The sequence below is a fragment of the Colletotrichum karsti genome, assembly GCF_011947395.1.
Source record: "Colletotrichum karsti strain CkLH20 chromosome Unknown Scaffold53, whole genome shotgun sequence".
Lineage (NCBI taxonomy): Eukaryota > Fungi > Ascomycota > Sordariomycetes > Glomerellales > Glomerellaceae > Colletotrichum > Colletotrichum karsti.
Window position 1 is genome coordinate 359,984 of NW_024065953.1, and position 19,913 is coordinate 379,896.

Below are 19,913 nucleotides of genomic sequence, written 5' to 3' on the forward strand. Positions count from 1 at the left end.
TTAATAGAGTTTCTTAAGGCGTTTAGTTATACTTTATACCTCTTTTATATTAATTTTATTTTTAAAATTAAAATAAACTTTTAGCTAATAGCTTATAAAAGCTTTAATTAATAAAACCCTAATTATTAAATTTTAATTATTATTTACTATATATTAAGTTTATAAAAATAAGTTTATTTAACTTACTTCTTAATAATAGAAGTATTATAAATATTATTCTAATTATTTATTAATAACCTCTATTTATTTATCTATTTAAATATAAAATACTATTAAAAGCCTTTATTTTATATAGTTATAATAATAAAGTTTAAATCAAAATTAACTTATAAATATTAAACCTCTATTAGAGATAATACCTTAAGTATATTAAATTTAAATTTAATCTCTTAATAAAAGATTTCTATTAAATTAATAAATATCATATTAATATCTACTACTATATAGATATAATATTTTATATATCTATTTATAATAATTAATATTATATAAATTTATATTATTTTATTAAATATAAATAGTAAACTTATAATAAAGTTTATTAAGACTTCCTTAAAAGGATAACTTAATTAAAAGAGAGATATTAATTCTATATATAGTTAATAGGTTTTTACCTTTCAGTTAAAATAAATAATATATCCCTAAATATAATTTTTAATATCTTAATTTATATTAATCTATTTAAATTTTCTCTAAATTAACTTTATTATTTTATTTATTTTCAAGTATTTAGCTAATAAATTATTATAAAATAGACTTAAAATTATTTATTTTAAAGTACTTTTTTAAGGGATAAAAAGTTTATTTTTATAAAATAAAAACTTATTATTTATTAAAGATTAATATAGTTTTTAGGGGGTATTTCCCTAAAATTACTTAATAATTTATTAACTAAATATATTATTTATTTAGGTATTCTTAATAAAGCTTAATAATAAAATAGATATATTCTTTTAATAAACCTTTTTATAAGAGGATACTTTTTTAGCTTTTACTTTTATAATAACTTAAATTTAATTTTTTAGTAATTATTACTATAAAGCTATATCTTAATATAATAAGTCTACTTTTTATTATAGCTTTAAAAGAAAGTTAGTATTTATTTCTTTTTTATTTATATAATTTAAATAATAAGATAGCTTATTAATAGGGTTTATTTTTCTTTAATAATATTTTATTATAAAGTTATAAATAATTAAAAATATATAATAATATACTTAATAGCTCTTTAGTTTTAATTAAAATATAAATATCTATAAGTTTTAATAATTAGTTAAAACTTTAACTTTATTTATAGTCCCTTTAATATAATATTATTAATATTTAAAAGATTTAATAATAATAAGTATTTCCTAATTAGAGGTATTATAATTTAATTTAATACTTTTAAACTTATAAGACTAAAAGGCTATTAGATATTATTATTTATTTAGCTATTATTAAGAGAGGATATTAATAATAATAAAAGCTAATATATCTATTTTAATTTATATTTTTAGAGATAAATTAAAGTAGTATAAAAGAGAAGCTTTTTAAAAAATATAAATAGACTTTTAAAATACTAGCTTTTTAATAAGAGATAATAATATTAATTTTAGCTTCTTTTTATTTTTACTCCCTTTTAATAAGTCTATTAAGGGTTTTATAATTTTAAAATATTTATAGATAAATTATCTATAAAAGTTATAAAACCTTAAGAAAACTTAAACCTTTTAGTAGGTTTTTAGCTTTAACTAAATAGTAATAGTTTTGACTCTCTTTAGATCTATTTTAATATTATTTCTTAATAGAATAAATCTTAAAAATTTAACTTTTATTTAATAAAAAGTATATTTAGAGGGTTTAATAAAAAGTACTATTTCCCTTAAGTATATAAAAACTTAATATAGATATTATTTATAGTTTTTATAAGTTTTAAAAAATATTAAGATATTATTTAAATATATTATATAGATTATATTTATAAGCTCTTTTAAAATATTATTAATATATATTTAGAAAGTAATTAATAAGTTTATAAGCTTTATAAGTAAAATATAAAACTTATATAAACTATATTAAGTTTAAAAGGCTATTTTCTATTTATATCTCTTTTAGATATAAATATAATAATATATATCCTTTAAATTAATTTTTAAGAAGTATTAAGCTTTTATAATTTAATTTAAAAGTTTTAAAATTAAAAGTAAAAAATAATAGATTTTAATTATTACTTTATTTAAACTTTAATAATTTATAATAAAATATAAAGATTTATTCTTTTTAGAAATAAATATAATAAAAGCTTTAATAAAGCTCTTTAAAGAGTAAATTTAATTTAATTTTAAGAACTTTAAAAGATATTTCTATAAAGCTATAAATTTATAGAGTAATAAGAGGTAAATAAAGATCTATAGAGAGCTTATTCTCCCTTTAAAATTAATAATATAATCTAAAGATTTAAAGGGAAATAAAATATCTATACTTTTAAAAGTTAAGATATCTTTAAAGCAATTTAGTTTCTTTAGAATAGCTTAAAGCCCTAAATATGAATTAGGTTTCTCTTTTTCTTCTTTATTTAAAACTAATAAGGGTTTAAAAAGCTAAATAATAATAAGAATTTAAGCTATTTCTTTAAAAGCCTATTTAATATAATAATAAAATTAATAAATTTCTTAAGTTTATTAGTTTATTTTAAATTATTATTTTTTATTTTTCTCTTTAAAGTAAATATTATAATTCTTTAGTATTATTATAAATAAAAGTATTAAGCTTCTATTTTAATATAAGTTATTATTAATAGCTATATAAAGCTTCATAAACTCTTAATAAGCTATTTAGGAATTAATATAAATAAAGAAAATAAAGTATACCTTATGGGTTAATATAATAAAATAAGAGATTAAAAATAATAAGATAGATATAAGCTTTATAGTATTAAAATAAAACTTATTTATAAATTAAATAGATATAATATTATATTTAGCCTTTATATTAAAATTAATATATATTATAATAAGTAATTATTAAGTTTTAATTTATATATCTATATAGAAATAAAATATAATCTCTATTTTTAGATTAAAAGGAGAAAATAGAGGTTTTATTTCTTTTTAAATAGTTTTCTTAATTTTTATAATATAAAAGTAAATACTAAGTAAATAGAAGTTAATTTCCTCTTATTCTTATTTACTTTATTTATAGTAAAAAGATATTAATTTAATAAGTAATTAAGATTACTATAAATAAAGTAAATATAAAGTTCTCTAATAGTATAATTTACTCTATTTTTACTTATTTTAATATTTATTTTTATTTTCTCTTTAAAATAGAGAGACTTTTAAGAGGCTTTTATAAGTCTTTTATAATAAGTAGTAATACTTTATTTTTATATATCTTTTAATAAGGATTTATGTTTATACTTAATATTTAGCTAGATAACTTCTTAATATTATATTATTATTACTATTATTTCCTCTTAAGTCTTAAAAAGATTAATAATATTAATTTATATATACTTCTTTAAGTTATTAGTTAACTTTATATAAAGCTTAAGGGTACTCTCTTTATTTAGCCTTAATATAAATTGCTTTTCTAAAGATTAAAAATATATATAGAAGTCTTTTAAGTCTTAATTACTTTATTATTATATAGTAATAATTGAATATATAATATTAAGTCTTTAAAACTAAATATCTTTAATAAGAGTCTCTATTTATTTTATAAAGAACTAATAGTTCTTAATATTAACTTGATAATTTATTAGTAAATTATCTTTATAAAGGTTTTGATAGCTATAATAATTAAAATCTATATAGTCTAAAGTAACTATAATTTTCTTTGAATCTTTTTAAAACTATTTAAATACTCCCTTAAAGGCTTATTTTAGATCTTATAACTATTTAATATATTTTTAGTAATTAATCTTTAATATAAATTTATTAATATTCTTAACTTTAATATTAATATTATTACTTAAAGAATAACTTTAATAATAAAGTTAATAAGCTAAAGTTATAATTATTTATATAATTAAGGTTTATACGCTTAAGCTAAAGCTAGATATAGCCTTAGTTATATAAATTAACCTAATAAGTAAATACTTAGTATAAATAACTTATAAAATAGTATAATACTCTATACTATATATACTTAGTAAAAAAGCCTTAACTATATAACCTAATATATAGCCTTTAGCTACTATATTATATTTAAAAACTATATATTTAACTAACTCTAGGTTTAGCCTAGCTAGCTTAACTAATTAATAGCTATCTAGTTATATAACTATATATAAGCCTAAGGTTCCTATCTTAGCTATTATTTTATTACTTTATGCCTTAACTTCCCCTATTATAATAATAATAACTTTTTTACTATATCTCTAATACTTTAGAACTCTTCTTTAGTGCTACTCCTTTCTACTATTTACTAACTAATTAACCCTTTTAACTATATAGCCTTTAGGCTAGTACGCTATTATTATAGATTAAACTTTTTAGAAGACTTTTAGTTTACCCCTAGCACTTAAGACTATTATAATAGTTCTATTACTTACTATTAGTAATACTATTAATATATTAAAGCAATCTAGATCTATATAACTTATAGATTTTTAACCTTAGGCTTAAGATCCTTAGCTATTTAGAGGAAACCTATAAGATACTTATAAGTTAATAAATTACTATTAATATTTAAGATAAATACCTTAAATATATTTAGATCTTTATCCTTAAGCTTATTAAGAGTAAGTATAATAATACCCTCTTTATTAGGGTTTAGAGCTAATAGTATAGCCTTATAAGTAAAGTAAGCTATAGTAACTTTTATATTAAAGTCTAAGTTATTATATTTATAGCTATTAATACCCTAAATACTATAAATATATATTAGTTCTCTAACGTTATTATTATTAAGCTTATTATATAGTATATTAAGTTAAATAATACTTATCTTAAAGGATTTAAATATAGTAATAAATAAAGAAGATAAGGAATAAACTCTTAGTTTAAAATAGTTAGCATTTTATACCTACCTAATAATATAATAGAGATACCCTATTAGCTACTCTTTTAGCTAAAGGACTATAAAGGTATTATAAAGAGGGACTTATAACTAAAAGGTTTAGTACTATTATAGTAGATTTAAGCTACTATTACTATTAGTAATAAGGCTTATTACCCCCCCTTTTCCTATAGCTCTTATAAACTTATATATACTTAAAGACTTTAGCTAGGCTAAGCTTATTAGTTAATATTAATTTAATTATTATTTATATCTATTTATTATATTAAGAGGTAGTATAAGCTAAAGTATTAAAATTATACTAAAAAACTAAAAACCTTATATTAGTAAACTACTATAAAGCTCCCTTAGAGCTAGGTAATACTCCCTATTTATAACCTAATATACTTATTATACTACTAAGCTCCTATTGAGCCCCTATTTATTTAATATTATTTATAACCTAACTTTCTATAGTATAGCGTAAATATATAGTATAAATATATAGCGTTCCTACCTATAATAGAGATATCCCTAGCTATAACTTAGATAGTAATAGCTTTAATTTACTACTACCTTTAGGGCTTATAGAAAAGCTTAATATAGTTATAAGTATAAAAGAGTATAGAAAAGTCTAATTATTATCTCTTATAACTTCTTATCTATATAAATACCTATAAAGACTCTTCTAATAAAAAGAAACTCCTCTAAATATCTTTTATAAACTACTTTACTATATAGCTTAAACCCCCCTTAAGCGTTTAACTTTAAATAAGAATAACGTTATATTATAAAATAACTCTAATAAGCACCTAAATATTATAAACTTCTTTAGAGACTTCTCTATAGCCCCTTACTATCTATATAAAAACTAATAATAATAAAATAAGTTTAGTATTTAATTTACTATCTTTAGTAATCTAAGCTAATAAGTAATATATACCTTATAATATAGTATTAAGGGACTATTCCCTTTCTATATTAATTATACCTTATATAAAGATAAAGATATCTTCCTCTCTATTAATATTATAATATTAGCTATTTTATGAAAGGAGATATAAAGGAAAAACGCCCTTAAGATAAATATAAATCTAATTATAAAATATAAAGTAATATAAAATAAGATTAAAATAGGGTCAAAGCTATAAAAAGAGGAAAGTAATATAATCTAAAAGCTATAGAACCTCTACTATATACTATAGTATAAATATATATTAAATATAATTATATTAATATATATTAAAAGTAACGTGGTTTACCAGTCAGCCGCGAATATCAGTCAGCCGCGAATTCTTTCCCACGTCCACAACATTATTCAACATTTCTCAACCATAACACAATCAATTGACTATTCATTATCGCTATTCGATTCATTAGACGATTCCACATCCTTAGAACAGGTTCGCGCATTATGTCCGGTCTCACCACACACACCACAGCGTCTCCGAGCCGGCTGGGCCCTCTTCGATGGACCCCCTTCTTCATCATCTCGAGGTGCTGGACGTTTCCCCTTTTGTTTCTCGTCCAATAAAACCTGAGATTCTTTAATACTAAGTGCCCCTCTAAGTTATATATGGGACTTTTTAGCCTTCTGGCGCTTAGCAAGTGCCACATTTGCATCCTTAAGTGTGCGAAGCCGATCGGTCAAAAGAGTGAGTGAGTGCGCCATTGCTTGCGCACCCTTTGACAATTGCTCGACTGCTTCAATTATTGGAGTTGGGGAGCTTCCATGATGAGCAGAGATCCGCCTTTTGATAAAATTAGACTGTGAGACGGTTTGTTGTGGGTTAGAGGGTGTTTGCGACTGCCAAGGTGGTGGTGTTGAAGGGTTGGCGATAGGAGGTGTTGGCGTCCGGAGATGCACGTCAAGCTTCTGAATGATATGTTCTGGGTCCCAAGGTGAAATTCCAGCTCCCTAAAAAGCGGACTTAATGTTTTCCTCTTTAAAAACCTTATTATGTGCGTGGTGGAAGGCGATAAAGAACTCAGACTTAGTAATATGGTTTATAGAGGCCTTAATAAAGAGGTTGATTTCATCCCTATATGCGCGCTTGAGGGGCGAATAAAGCGCAACGTCCAATGAATGGCTGGAGTAAATGGGATGAGTGGGCAGGCATACTAATAGTTATAATGTTGTTCTGCTTACAGTATCTATCAAATTCGGCCGATAAATGGCTCTCATGGCCGTCGATAATAAGCATTCAATAGACGCCCTTAGCATAGGTTTTTACATATTTATCGAAGTGCTGAATCCAGTCAAGGCCGGTATGATTATCCGTCCATCCATTAGCAGTGGGCTTAATGACCCAGTTGCCTGGAAAACCGGATTCCGTCGTCCAACTGGCAAGGTGATAGGCGCCCCGAACGATCACGAACGGAGGGATGCACCAACCGCCCGAATTGATACATTCAATGACCGTAGCCCATTCACGGTTTCCAGGCTGGACAGACTTTGCTTTGCCGCGTCGATCGGCGCGTGTTACCACCATTGACGTGGTGATAACGCCCATCATAAAGCCAGTTTCATCGAAATTGTATATGTCCCCCTCTTGGATCCCGTACTTGGCCATCATGTTGCGTAATAGCGCAAACCACTTTGATATAACCTCAGGATCTTCTTGAAGAGCCCTCTGATAATCGTATGGACGATTGAACTTGGTTTTCAATGATGGCTGCGAGTCTATAAACCGCTTGGCCCAACGCTTGCCAATAGGCTTGCCATTGCGCGCCCGCAGTAGGAGATTGGCTATATCTTCCACGCCAGCAAGGCGCAAAGGAAATCCTCTAGAATCCTGTTCAATAACGTATTAGAGAAGCGTTTTCTCTTCGATCGGATCGAGTTTATGTCGTTGGGGCTGGGTACGTTCGCGTCGGGGTCGGTTGTTCATTCTGTCGCGTAAGGAACTTTCGGGTACACCATAGGTCTTCGCAGCACGTAATACACTCAGTTTTCCACCAGTGGAGCGTGTTGATCGAATTGCCTCAATCGCAAGAATGATTTTGTCTTCTTGGGTGTAAACTGGCATTGTGGTTGTTGAGTTATTACGCGTCAAAGGCTTAAGTGGTTGGTGTCTGACCGCGTCCGGGAAAATGTTCGCGGCTGACTGATATTCGCGGCTGACTGATGAACCACGTTAACTTAATTATATATATTAATTATATTAAGTATATAAAAAAGAACGTTATATTAGAGATAAAGTAAGAGTTATAAACTAGAGAGAGGTTATTAAAAGTATTAATTAGTTATAAAGGTTATTAAATTATTTTATAGTTATATATATTTAGAACTAAGTTATTAGTTATTAAATAGAAAATCCCTATAGTATAAATAAGTTTTAAACTAAAAGTAGTGTATTTATACTCCTTTACCTAAAGGGTAAAGGGTCCCCTATTTACTAGGTAGAGGACGCTAAAGTTATAATAAGTTATTATATAAAATCTAGCCCTAATTAAATTAACTCTAGTTAAGTAATTTAGTTTATTATTACTATATAATTATAATTTAAAATCTATTTCATTTTTTAGTTCTCTTAAGGAACTACCCTATTAAGTAGGAGATCTTAATTTATAAGCTTATTATCTTTAAGATTTATTAGGAAATCCCTAAGGGAATTAAAGTAAAAGTAATATTTTTACTCTATTTTAATAAAATTAATATTATTTATATTATAAATAGCTTATTAAAAAAGAATTAGAATTATTATTATATTATAGTTAAAAATAACTTAATACTTAATTTTAAAAATCTAATATTATTTAAAGCTAATTTCTAACCTTTTTAGTTAAGAATCCTTAGTAAGTAGTATAGGTTTAAGTAGTATAATATAGCCTTACTCTTTAAGATAATATATAGAAATATAAGTAATGTTATTTATTATCTTAAAATACTATAAGGCTAAGAAGTTATATAATAAGTATTAAAACTAAATTAGTATTTATAATTTAGATCTTATAGTTAAGGTATAACTAGAAATATATATAGCTAGTCCTATATATATATTAATTAGTTAGAGAATTAACCTTTTTTTATTTTATTTAACTTAATATATATTAGCTAATTTATAATAATTATAAGTTTAGCTCTAACTAAATAAATTATTTAGATATTCTCTCTTAAGTCTATTATATATATTAAAGAGATCTACTTTATATACTCTTTTCTATAAAACTTATTAAACTTATTAATAAGTATTTTATTTATATAATAGAATTTCTAGCTAAGTTAATTATTATTAAGTATATTTTTAAAATAAAAGAGAATTAGCCTATTTAGTAGGCTAAATGATTATATTATATTTAAAGCTAAAATATCTTTTACTTTATTAACTTTAACTTTAAGTTAAATTATAAGCCTATTAAAGATAATAAGCTAGCTCTAATTATTAATAGTTTTATACTATAAGAATATATAAAATATATAGCTAGTTAACTTTAAGGTGCTCTCTAGATAATTTTAATAAGACTAATTAACTTTATACCTATTACTAAAGATAATATACATAGTAATTAAGATAATATATTTAAAATTTATATAATAAATATAATATTTTTTAACTTAATACTTATAGGATTTAAAAATTACTAAAATTATTTAAATAAAGTAATATATTTATTACGTCTTTAAGTAGTATATATAGATATAATTTAAATTAAGGATTATACTCTTTAGGGTATTTTTAAAGCTTTTAAAGCTAAATTAATACCTATATTAACTATATTAAATATATTTATAGTTATTAAGTATAATACTATTCTATAGAAAGCTTTTATTAATATTAATATAGCTTATTAGTTATTTAATTAAGAAGAGGTATATATAAAATACTACCTCTAAAGTATTTTATAAATAAAAAGAATAAATATAACTATTAACTTCTTTAAAGTAATTAATAGCTATTTTAATTTAATTTAAGTAGAAAAGACTATTAATAATATCTATTAAGCTAAAATATTTAGGCTCTCTATATTAACTCTTTTTTAAGTTTTAAATATATATAAATCAAAAATCTATTATAATAATATCTTAAAGAAGTCTCTAAAGCTTATTAAGTACTTTTTAACCTTTACTAAATAATTTAATTTAGCTTTAAGTATAAGCTTTAATTTAACTTAAGTAAAGTATCTTTATAAAAGGGGTTACTTATAGGTAGTAACTAATTATTATTATATTTAGAAGGTACTTATAGGTAAATCTAATAAACCTATCTATATAACTAAAGAAAAGAACTAAAAGATTTAATAAGAAATATTTAATATTAATAAATAGTTTATATTTATAAAATAATTTAAATAAAGCAGATAAGTTATAAATAATAAAAAGGCTATAGCTATAGCCTTAAGAATAATATTAACTTTAAGAAACTAAAATATATTTTTTAAAAAGATTATTACTTTTCTATTAATTAATTCTACTTTTAGAGACTTTAAGAGAAGCCTATTAAGTATCTTTAATATATTAAGAAATACTTTTTACTCTTTCTTTTATAATATAGTAATAAATATATATAGTATTATTTATTTAATAAATAATATTACTCTTTTTAAGCTTAATTTATTTATTTAGAAACTTAATACTTACTTTATTTATTATAATAAAAAAAGACTTTTAATTTTAAAAAAAGGTATTTATATAATAAAGAATACTTTGATAAAATAAAAGGGACCTTTATTTAAAGACTTAATATTAAAAAAGGTAATATATATAAAGAATTTCTATATTAATATTATATTTAAAATACTTATTAAGTATATTAAAATATAATATTATAGTTAAAATAATACTTTATACTATAGATCTATAGTAAATAGTATAACTCTCTAAAAACTTATATTATAAGATAATATTCTCTTCTTTAAATATAAGGTTATTATTAATTACCCTTTTTTATAAATTTTAACTAGCTTAATAAGTATTATAGTTTATATTAATAACTTATTAACTTATCTTAAAAGACCTTTATAAAAGCTAAAGCTTAATTATATTATTAATATTATATTTTAATATCTTTATATTAATTATTTAGGCCTTAAAGTATTCTTAAAGCTTCTCTTTATAATAAGGGGGGTAAAAATTATAAAACTAATAAAAATTTAATATAAAGTATATTTAACTATTTAAGCTTATTAAATTATTTTAAGATATCTATCAAAAATAGATCTCTTTAATTATTTTAATATATCTCTTAAGATCTTTTTAATTACTTATTAAATAGCTATAAAAACTCCTTATAGCTACTCTTTATTAAAGATAAATTTATAAGTATTAAATTTAAATTTATATTATTTAATAAAAAGTAAGAGAGTATTTCTTCAGTCCTCTATATATTTAAGGTATAAACTAAGAGGTAATATAGCCTTTATATATATAAAAATCTATTAAGATATTAAGTATATTATTATTAAAATCCTTAATAATACTATATTTAAGAAATAAACTTATAGCTATAGAATTAATTTAAAATACTTTTTAATAAATATTAAAAAACCTATAAGAAGTATTAAGAGAGTAAAAAGAGAAGTTATTAATAAGAGACTTATAATAATATTTATTATTAACCTCTTATTAAAGATATAAATAAAAGTAATATTTATTATTATTTAAATTAATAATAACTATTTATATACCTTAAAGAACTAAAGATCTTTAAATTAAGTTTTAATAAAATAGCTTTAAAGCTATTAAAAGTAATTCTTAAGAGATTTTATATTTATTTTAAATCAAAACCTATAGCTTTATTTTAAAGAACTTTATATATATAGTTATAAAATATATATTTTATATTAAGCTTATAAAAGTAATTATAAATAAAAAGACTTTAAGATTCAAATTTATATATATATTAAATATCTTATTAAGTATTATTTAAAAACTTATAACCTCTTTAAAATTTAAATACCCTCTTTAAATTTAATAGTAATTATATAAAATATTATATTTAATAAAATCTCTTTTTATAAAAAATAAAAAATAATAATTATTATTTTAAATAGTGAAGCTATTATACTACTTAAAAAGCTTAATATATAGCTATTATACTTATTTATAATCTTAAAGTTACTTAGAGAATATAATTAAATAGATATTACCTCTAAAGAATAAGATACTTTTTAAGAGGAAATAAATATATAGAGCGCTTTTTAAACTATATAAAAATAAAATAAAGAGAGTAAAAAGCTTAATTATAAGCTTTTATCTCTAAAAGTTATTTCTCTATTTAAAAGTATATTAAAAAGAAATACAAAGTACTTTAATAAAAATAGTATAAATACTAAAGAGGCTAAAAATTATAATAATATATATAAGAGATAATAACCTATTAGTTAAAGCCCCTTAAACCTTAAGGTGATTAATTTAATTAGTTAGAGTAAGTAACTTAAAATAAATACTTCTTAATATACTATATTAATATAAAATAAAATAGCTATTATACTTTATAATAATATTATATTTTTAAAGTATACTCTAATTAAGTATAAATATATTTATAAATAATATAGGCTATTAATACAATAGGGCTAATAAACTATAAATAGAGGGGAAAAGAGATTAAAAGAACTCTCTTAAAAATAGTTAAGAAATAATCTTAATATATACTTAGGTATAAATAATAATATTAATATACCTTATACCCCTTATTATAACTTTTTTATTTATATTATAAAAATATTAATTAACTTATTTTAAAATACTTTCTTTATAATATTTATATTTCATTAATAAATAGTATTAAAAGAGGGTAATATAGAGTATCTTACTTTATATTTTATAATCATTAAAGCTTATTAAAACTATCTAAAGAGGTCTATAATAATATTATAGGTTTTAAACCCTATAAGTACTCTCTAATACTGTTAAACTATATTATTAAACCCTCTATTAAAATAGAAAAATATCTTATAGCTAAAAGAGCCCCTTAAAATAATATAAACTAATATAGCTTATAAAGAGATATATAAGCTAAATATAAAATTAACTTAATATATATAGGACTACTAAAAAGTTATATTAAAACCTTTATTATTTAAATAGGTTTTTATATATAAGTTTAATAAGAATAGCTTTCTAAAATACTATAAGGTATATATATATATATATATTTAAAGAGATCTCTAAGTAGTTAATAGCCTATAAAATATATATATAACTATATTAATAGCTTAATCTTTTTATATATTAATATTTATTATAATTTAATTTAACTTAAAAATAAGCTAATTTAATATAATAAATACCTTCTTAAATATAGAGATAAACCTAAATAAAGAACCTATATATTATTACTTTTTAAATAGTTTTAGATAACTTAAAAAGTATATTAAGCTTATTAAAGCTTTATATAGATTAAAAGATATTTTACTCCTTTAATATAAAAGGTTTTTAGCTATTCTAAAAATATAAATATAGTTTAATATCTATTTAAACTTTATATTTTTTACTCTATAGACTTAAATATCTAATTAATATTTTATATTAATAATATATTTATTATAAATTATTAAAATAATATTAATATAGCTATTAGCTTAATTAAAGCTATTAAAATATCTATAAAGCTTATAAACTAAAGACTTATAGAATAATATTTAGAAATCTAAATAATTTAAAACTAAAAACGCTATAAAATCTTTTTAATTTATAACTTTTATATTAAAAAGGTTATTAAATATTTTAATTTAGCTAAAAAATTATTTCTTTATATCTCTTTATTTAAAAAGCTTATTAAATATAATAAAACTATTATTAAAATAGAAATTAAAAAGTATTAAAAAAGATTAATTTTATCTTTTATATAGTTATTATAATTTATTTGAATATTATAATAATAGCTTTATATTTATTTAAATTATTAATAAATCCCTCTCTAAAGAATTTAGTAGGTATTAATAATATTATTTAGTATTTATATAGAACTTATTATTTCTCTCTCTAATATAATAATAAGGGGGGTAACTTATAAGCTTAAATACTCCTTATAGTTAGAAATACCTCTTTTATTAATAATAAAGAAATAAAATACTACTTATAGAGATTAATAATCTCTTTATTTAGTAATTTAATTATTTAAAAAGCCAAAAAGTAATTTATAGTTATTATTAATATAATTAAAATAAAACTTTTAGCCCTCTTAAAAACTACTTAAGAGATAATAACTTTAAAGTACTTTTTTAAAGATTTTATATTAAATATAGAAAATATTTAAAATATTTATTATAATAATTAATAAACTATAAGATTAATTATAAATAAATAAAAGTATTTATTAATTTATTTAAAATATATTAATACTTAAAATATATAGCTAAAGTAAAAATATTATAAGAAAATATTTAAAGTTATTTATATATTAATAAGTTTAATACTTATTAATAGATTTATAAAGATATTCTTTAAAGTAAAATTTAAATATTTTAGAGGACTTTTTAATTTTATAGATATATATAAACTAACTATAAAAAGGAATAAAGAGAACTAAATAAATCTTAACTTAAAGGTAATATATATTAATATAAATAATACTTTATAAATAAATATAAAAGCCCTCTAGAAATATTAAACTATTTATATTAATATTAATATAAAGTTTACTATTTGAAAATTAACTATATTATTAAACTATATATTATAAAATTATTTTATTCTCTAAAAAAGTAAAAAATATTATAAATAACTTAATAAGCGTTAATAAATTTAAAGTATAAAAAGCCTTAATAAGTAGTAAAAAAGAAGTTATATTTAATAGAAAAAGGAGTTATTAAGGTTAAGAGAGCTATAAAAAGTATATAAAAAGGCTTAAGAGTACTTATAAAATAAGTTAAATAAATAAAAATAATAAAAATCCTATTTATACTTTTAAATTTAAAAATATTCTCTAGATTAAAGATAATATATATAGTAATATAAACCTTAATATAATACTAAAAGTAATTAGTTATAATAATAATCCCTATAAAATAAAAAAATATATCTTCTTTATAATATAATTCTATTTAAAGTTATTAAGCTTATAAAGAATATATTAAAGATAATAAATAAAAGTAATAGCTTTAAAGAAAATAAGCTAATATTAATAATTATCTTTATAATATTATTAATATCTATAAATATATTTATTTTTATATTTATTATAATTAAAGTATTTATTTTTACTCTAAAGAGTAGAGAGGATATAAATAAAGTATATTTTAAATTTATTACTAAAAGTTATTTTTTTATTTTTATTAAAATTATTTTAAATACCTTTATTAAAATAAAAAAATAAACTAGAAATATTATTATTATTATTATTAAAAATAAATATAATATATAAAATATAAAAAATAGGATATTAAAGAGAAACTACTTTATTAAGGTCTTTAATAAACTTATTATTTAAATTATTAATAGCTTATTATATTTAAAACTAAAAAAAAGAAAAGGAGTAACGTAAAGGAGTTTATATCTATCTAGAGGATAATAAAAGCTTCTTAAAGAGAATATAAAGGCTTTATTAGATTATATAACCCTTAATATCTATAAAGAAAAATTAATAATACTCTTAAATATAAATAAAGTATATAAAGATATATATACTTAAGGAATTAAAAGGGAACTTATAGGTCTTTTTAGGAGAAGAAGCTATTATAATAATAATAATATTAAAATAAGAAATTAATTAAAGTATTATAATATAAAAAAAGAGATATTTAATATATTTATAGTTATTATTATAATAGCTAGAGAAAAAGAAGTTTTTAATTAATAAGTATATAAGAGAGAAATTTAATATCTCTTTAGGATTATATTAATAGTTAATAACTAACTAATAAGATATATAGAGGCTAATAATTAACTTAAAATAAAGAATAGTTAAATTAATATTATTTATATCTACTTTATTATTTTAAGGGCCACTTTAAGTTAATATAATAATAAAGAAAGTTTTTATTATTTAGAGATAAAGTATTTTTTATAAGTATAAAAGTAATTTATTTAGCTTTAAAAGAGCTTTAAAAAATATTTTAAAAGGTCTTTTATTAGATTTATTTTATATTATTAATATAAAGAATAATTATATTATTCTATATAATTAAGGGGTATATTATATTAGAAATAGAGGTATAGTCTTATCTATAAGGCTAAGAGGTTATATAATAAGTATTAAAACTAAATTAATACTTATAACTTAGATCTTATAGCTAGAGTATAACTAGAAATATATATAGTTAGTTCTATATATATATTAATTAGTTAGAGAATTAAGCCTTTCTTATTCTATTTAACTTAATATATACTAGCTAACTTATAATATATTATATATCTATTTATACTTTTTTAGTAAATAAACTTAATAAGTTTAAAAGCCTATTAATTTAATAATTACTATTTTAATAGTTTATAATATTAATTTCTTATTCTTAAACCTAAAGTTCTTTATTAATAGCTTAATAACTTCTCTTTAGTAATATATCTTTTATATATACTTTATATTATAATATTTAGCTTAAAGGTTAACTACTTTCTATTAGAATTTATAAATATATAGTTATAGTCTTTTAATATAGTTAATTTATTTAGCTAGTTTTTAAATTATAACTTTATTATTTAGAATATATTTAATATATTTTAAGTTATATTTATATAGAGCCTCTATTAACAAAAGGCTAATAATATTATAGTCATTATTATTATATATAAACTTAGCCTCTATTAAATAAGTAGCTTATCTCTCTAAAGTATTATTAATATATATCTAAAGATACTTTCTAAAAGTTTGATAAGTTCTTTTAGATTACCTATTTATTTATAAGTAATAAGCTATTAAGAGCTTTCTTTTTATAAGTTTAGCTTCTATAAATTCCTTTTAAAACTAATTTATAATAAGTATATCTTTAAAATAATATTCTACTTTTTTATATAAAATCTATATTAATTTAATAATAATTAGCTATTTAATTATTAGAATAAATATTATGAACTTTATTATATAATATATAATAATAAGGATAATATTATAAATTTCCCTATTATTCTAAATATTTATTAATAGCTTAATAATAAAGTTTATATTAATCTCTTAAAATAAGAACTTTAATAGGAATAAAGATTAAAGTTAGCTATATAGTTTATAATAAGGAATTTAAATTGCTTAATAAATAAAATAGCTTTTAATATATGCTTTAATATTTTCTTTTATCTTAAATTAAAAGAACTTTTATAATATTAAGTCCCTTATCTTATTTATACCTATATAGCTTACTCTATTATTATTAAAATATTAATAAAGGAGTTCTCTTTTTATATTTTTCTCTCTTAAAATTATTAATTTACCTTTTTAAAATAAAGTACCTTTTGAATTAAAAGTAAATATCTTTTTATTATTAATAGCTTTATAAGTACTTTTTATTTATATTTAGTAATACTTATCTTTAGCTTATAGTCCCTAAATAAGATCCTTTAAGGTATTAAAAAGCTATTAAGTATATACTATTTTATTAGCTATAAGCTCTCTTATAACTTAATATAGAACATATTATTTTAAAATAGTAACCTTAACTTTAAATAAGTCCTCTTTATTATTAAGCTCTTATTAAGTATTTCTTATAACTTTTTTTACTCTTTAGCTTTAAGTTATTATAACTATAATTTATATTATTTAATTAAATAATTTTAAAGGGTTTTATTAACTAGAGGCTAAAGTAATTTTACTCTTAAAGCTATTCTTTTAAAAGGGGTTTAAAATAGTTTAAATAGCTTAAATAAAAGCCCTTATTATATTTAATTAGCTTTTAGTTTTATTTATTTTTTTCTTTATATCTATTAGTAATTTATTAATAAAGCTAAGCTTTTTTATAAAGATAGAGAGGATATTATTATATTTTACCTCCCTTTTTATATAATTTAGCCTCTTTAATAGACTATTAGCTAAATTAATAATATTAAATCTATATTGAATATTAAAATTTAAAGCTAAAAGTCTATATATTTATTAAGTAAGGCTTTTTTAAAGGTTTTATACCTAAATAATAATAATACTTTTAAGGGCTTAATAGTTTATAAGGACTTTAAATTTAGCTAATATACCTTAAAGGTAATACTTTTAATATTTTAAGCTCTTAATAATAATAAAAAGCTTTTATTATTTTACTCTTTAGTATTATTTTATATCTATAAGCTTTTATAAATAGTAAATAACTAATTATTATTAGCTATTAATATATAAAAATAAAATCCTTAAAACTATTTTAATAGCCTTTAGCTACTATATTATATTTAGAAACTATATATTTAACTAACTCTAGGTTTAGCTTAGCTAACTTAACTAATTAATAGCTATTTAGTTATATAACTATATATAAGCTATTCCTATTTTAGCTACTATTTTACTACTTTATACCTCTAGAACTTCTCTTATTATAATAATAATAATAGACTTTTTTATTATATCTCTAATACTTTAGAAGATACCTCTAATACTTTAGATCTCTTTTTTAGTATTACTCTTTTTTATTATTTATTAACTAATTAATCTTTTTAATTATATATAGCTTTTAAGCTATTATATTATTATTAAACTTTTTAAAAGACTTTTAGCTTATCTTTAATACTTAAAATTATTATAGTTCTATTACTTATTATTAATAATTCTATTAATATAAATAATTTAAATCTATAGGACTTATAGATTTTTAGCTTTAAGCTATTTAGTTAGTTTTAAAAAGCCTATAAGGAACTTATATATAGTAATAATAATATCTATTACTATATCTATTTTATTTCAATCTTAATTTTTAGTAATAATATTATTATTATTACTATAGAGATCTTAAATATATATAATATAGCTCTTTATAATATAGTTAGAACTAATAGCTTATTTTAAATATATTAAAGTAAATAAATAACTTTAAGCTAATAAGTATAATTTAGCTCTTTAAATTTAAAGCCTTTAATAGTATAAATCTTTATATTAATAATTATATTATTAAGTTAATATTATTATAACTTCTAATATAAGCTATATTTAAGCTATTAAGGTATATTAAAAATAGAAAATATAAAAGATATATTAGAGGATTTAAATATAGTAATAAAGAAAGAAGATAAAGAATAAGCTTTTAGCTTAAAATAATAATTAGCTTTTTATATCTATTTAATAATATAATAGAGATATCTTATTAGCTACCTTTCTAACTAAAGAATTATAAAGGTATTATAAAAAGGGACTTATAACTAAAAAGTTTAATATTATAATAATAATCTTAAGCTATTATTATTACTTATTAATAATAAAGCTTATTACCCCCCCTTTTTTTATAGCTCTTATAAACTTATATATATCTAAAGACTTTAGTTGAGCTAAATCTTATTAATTAATATTAATTTAACTATTATTTATATCTATTTATTATATTAAGAGATAGCAAAACTAAAATATTAGAATTATATTAAAGATTTAAGAAATTTATATTAATAAATTACTATAAAGCTCCCTTAGAGCTAAGTAATACTCTCTACTTAAGGGTATTATAAAGAGAGACTTATAACTAGAACGTTTAATACTATTATGATTGATTTAAGCTATTATTACTACCTATTAGATACCTCTATAAGGTTCTTATTTAATATTAATAATAAGGCTTATTACTCCCCCTTTTCTTATAGCTCTTATAAACTTATATATACCTAAAGACTTAAGTTAAGCTAAGCTTATTAGTTAATATTAATTTAACTATTATTTATATCTATTTATTATATTAAGAGATAGTATAGGCTAAAGTATTAGAATTATATTAAAGAACTAATAAACTTATATTAATAAACTACTATAAAGCTCCCTTAGAGCTAGGTAATACTCCTACCTTAAAACTATTTTAATTAAGATATCTATTTTAACTTTTATTTTATAGAGAGGATCTTAATATTAAAGAATAATTACTAAATAAAAGGT